This window comes from Agelaius tricolor, unplaced genomic scaffold, assembly GCF_023055355.1.
Source record: "Agelaius tricolor isolate 1412-34295 unplaced genomic scaffold, bAgeTri1.0.p SCAF_22, whole genome shotgun sequence".
Taxonomy (NCBI): Eukaryota; Metazoa; Chordata; class Aves; order Passeriformes; family Icteridae; genus Agelaius; species Agelaius tricolor.
This window is the reverse complement of record NW_027269282.1, coordinates 5,950,268-5,954,473: the sequence shown is the minus strand read 5'-3', so window position 1 is coordinate 5,954,473 and position 4,206 is coordinate 5,950,268. Positions and strand designations below refer to the sequence as shown.

General features: G+C 39.1%; 1 long non-coding RNA gene across 1 annotated transcript; it reads right to left on the bottom strand.

Moving 5' to 3' along the window:
• Positions 1-790: 790 nt before the first annotated feature.
• LOC139599241 (uncharacterized) lies at positions 791-3,901 on the bottom strand. The gene is made up of 3 exons (XR_011682194.1): positions 3,476-3,901; positions 2,889-2,980; positions 791-967 (listed from the first exon to the last, which is right to left on the bottom strand). It is a non-coding gene; the product is annotated as an uncharacterized lncRNA (long non-coding RNA).
• Positions 3,902-4,206: the final 305 nt, after the last annotated feature.

The following is a 4,206-nucleotide window of genomic DNA, read 5'->3' as shown; positions in this document are numbered from 1 at the left end:
ATTAGCTAACCCCATTACAAAGACCATGCTCCCAAAGCTCACTTGCAAATATTGTTATGTGATTTCCTGTCATCCAACCAGAGTGTCTTTCTCCTTCTCTCTCCCTCTCTCTCATCTTTCTGTTCATGTACCATTTTACAAACTATTTTGCCCTTGTCTCAATTATGAGAACCTTAATAGGTTCAAACTCCCAGATGACCTGCATTTGCAGGTGTTTAAGCGGGGGAAGATCAGCTGCCCTATGTGGTAATGATCCTTGCTTGCCTCAATCAAGCAAATGGGTCTGGCCTGTAACTTGCAGGTGCTACAGGGTGGAAATTTAAACATCCTGACCATTTATTTCATGCAGAATATGCAAAGATTAAGCAAGAACTATTAAGAAAAATGTTATTACAGAGAAGGAAGAAGACAGGAGTTGTTTTACTCTAACCTTAAAAAGTGATCTTCTCTATTCAGAAAGCTGAGTTATTGGCTTAAGGCTTCCCAAAGTCTCTGACTTTCATACTGTGCTCATTTGCACTGTTAGTAAATGCTGAACAACTCCGCTAGTTTTCATTGAAGTTGCTCTAAATTTACACCAGTATAATAAGGTATCCCTATTTATCTGAGGGTTTCCTTATTAAAATTCATTAAGGAGTCTGTCAAAAGCAGAAATGTTACTGGGTAAGGGTCAATTCACAGGGTTTTGGTCCTGTACCGGATTTATCTCAATGTTTGTGTATCTTCAGCTGCACAGTTTAATGTGACTCTTTGTAAATAACAGTATCAGTAATAACAATAAGAAACACCAGAGCTGTGTACTTACCTTCACTCCTTGACACCAGGCACATGTCTTAAGGTCAGAGCTGCAAGGGTTTACTGCAGGGCTCTAGATGAAGTTATGTCAGAAGAAGGTTGCTTCACCAACGCTCATGGTTCCACACTTTTTCCTCAGTTATTTCTTCTGCTGTACATCAACACTCATCTCCTGAATTGGGCATTAATTTAGAGGTTTGTTGATACATTATAGCTTTGCACAGCCAGCTCAGAACTTTCAAACTGTTTGCTTTGTGCTTTGATTATGCATTCATTTTGACTTGAAAAAGGATTATATAATAATCAGCAGCATTTTAACAGAAGCCAGTTGTAGCTGTTTCTATCTGTAATGATTGTTTAATGACTATTTAAGATGTGCAGCCTGGGGTTTTCTAATCAGCCAATTTTTATTAGCTTTCAGTGAATGAATAAAGTGATACCTAATCAGCAGTAAAACTTCCATATTGAGCAAGGTAGAGCTTCACGTAGGAAAAGCACGGAGGTCAAAAAAAAATTAATTTCATAGAATAATTTAGGTTGGAAGGGACTTTAAATTAATCTAATTCCAGTCCCCCTGCTGTGGGCAGGTACACCTTCTCCTAGACCTACACCTTCCTCTAGACCAGGTTACACAAAGGCCTGTCCAACCTGTCCTTGAGCGCTTCCAGGATGGAACATCCACAGCTTCTCTGGGCAGCCTGTGCCAGGGCCTCACCAGCCTCACAGGGAAGAATTTCTTCCTAATATCTAATTTAAGTCTACCCTCTTTCAGTTTAAAGCCATTACCCCTTTTATGCTTCTATTATTAATTATTATGGTGGGCATTTATGAGGCAGATACTGTCATGGCATCCAGGAAAGATGAACATCAGAACAAATAATGTTGTCCTGGCTTACATTTTTTTCCCTAAACCGTGGAAGCTGGGTTTGACATCAAACTTCTTGAAGTCAACAGAAAACCATCTTGGTGGGTCCACTGTCTTTAGATCAGGCTTATGGTAAAAACAGTTCACACCTTGCTAATCTTGAATCCATTTCATCTGCTCTCTGTCACAATCACTTTTTATTCTTTTTCTTACAGCTCCACTGTGGAAATAATGCCTTAATCAAATTTGAGGAAGTACAAATGTGAAGGAAATTTAGAAACCACACGTCTTGGGGAACATGCTAGGTGATCTGAAACAAAAGGTACATTTCTCACATTTTTTTTCTTCTGTGAAGTCAGATACTTTTAATTACTGCACTCTACTCAGGAGCTGAGCACCAGCAATTGACTGTACATGTTATTTGTCCACTGCTGTGTGGTGTTTGTTTAAAACTCACTGGAAGAGGTTTACACTGACTCACTACCTCCTGTTTGGGCTGAGGGCATACATGTGCCACATACCCACAGCTCAGCTGACATACAGTAGTTCATTAAGCCACAGTAACGTGATCATGTTTTAAGAATCCTAATTTTCATAACTGTGGCTATCACTAATTTGCTGTGGTTGCACTGAAATCTACCAAGCATCACCAGTATGAAATCTTCATTAAAAAGTAAAAGCTTTTTAATTACATCCCCTCTACTGCCCAGATTAAATATCCGACTTGCTCAGTGACTCATTTCCTAGTGCCAGCAACTCAGATCCTGTTTGCTGTCTAAAACCAACTCTTGTTCTCATTTTGTTTCTGTCCAGATCCTTCTGTTATTTATTCCTTGTGTTCATCCTTGCTAATGATAAATTTGCAAGGCAGAGCAAGTTGCCCAACACAAGCAGTGAGAACACAGCTGTAAGAGCATTGGCGCTGATGGGCCAGCGGAATCAGACTGCAAAGCAGATAAATGGCCTAACTGAAATTACCACTGGATCATTAGTTGTCCTGCATGTTGTTTTCTATTCATGGAAAAACATCTTGCAGCAGCATGGGCTTCTCAAATCCAGAACTTGTGAGAAATTTGCAATGTGAAGGACAGCCCTTCTCTCTTGTGATGTGGGGCTGGAATCCGCACAGCATTTGGACTGATGATTTTCTGTTGTTGAAGTGCCTGGAAGAATTATAGCTTACATGCTCTTAAGACAGGGTGTAACAGGACATGATCACACTTCCCACCTTGCAATCATCATGTGACACACAAAAAAGGGAAGGTTTCTTCATGTCCTTATGCAGATCTGCTTGGTGAGGCCCCCTCTTGGAGTCATCTACTGAAAGACAAACCAAACCGGCAAAAACATATCATAAGTTGGAGGTAAAGTTTTTATGAGATGAACTATGAACTTTAAAAAGTCTGGAATCTTTAGCAATTGCTTATTGCCTGCAGGATAGATGCAGTTAGTATAGTGCCTTGTGGGCATGCCCTTAGCTGCAATCCTCATTGATGTTCTTTTGCTACTGCTTTCAAAACTGTTAAAATTCCTTTGCTTAGGTGTTCTTAGCACTTATGTTGATAGGGAATACTTCAAAGGATACATCTTTACTTTATCAAATCTGCTGTAATTTTGTAGACAGAATCAAAGAGGTTCATTTTAAGTCTAGTCAAGTTCGCCAACTGTCCTAAGCTCAAGAAATCAATTCCATGTTGCCATGTAATCAACCCAAACAATAAGCCAGGAACACAACAGTGCAAATTTCTTCTTGATGAAACTACATTTGCTTGAGCACATTTAACACTGGAAATAATTTTGCCCCATTATCCTTACATTCTTTTTCTATTTCTCCCATTCTTCTTAAAGCTTTCCTGATGTATTCAACTCCATGGCTGTATTGATAAGCAGCTGACACATCAGTCCCCAAACACAGCTCTCAGTGGTGTCTGTTGAAAGCACAGCATCATGTACTTGCTTCTTTTTCTCACAGAAGTTTCCTCTGGCACAAAAAACTTGCTGGGTGTTCTCATGCCGTTATTACAACTGCAAGGCATTTAATGAGGGTCCATGCACTTGGCAAGCTTTTATGAACAAATAGCAAAAGACAAAACAGGAGTTTTGCAGCTGAAGTCCTGGGCATTATCCTGCACCTACTGTGGCAACAAAAACACTTTTTCCTCTTAACAACTTGAATACAATTGTAAACCTTATGCCAGTGCTACTGACTCATCCCTCATGTTGTGTTTGGTGCCATACATAACTGTGATTCTAGCTGAAGCTTTAGTTTAGATTATTATGAATTCTATAGTTATGATACAAAAGGGATTTTTTTTGGCTGTTTTTTTTTTTTTCCAACTTGTAAAATATTTTTAGAGAAAATCTAAACTGAAGGAAGAGATCTGAACACACTAAAAAATTTCTGCAGGGAAAATTGTGTGCAAAACTTGGAAAGCTATAAATCTTTTTAGTGAGGTGCTTATTCTCACTGGGAACCAGATGAAGTATTCAGAACAGAAGTTACATAGAAGCATTATCAATAATCTTCATCCCTATCCCAGATGTAC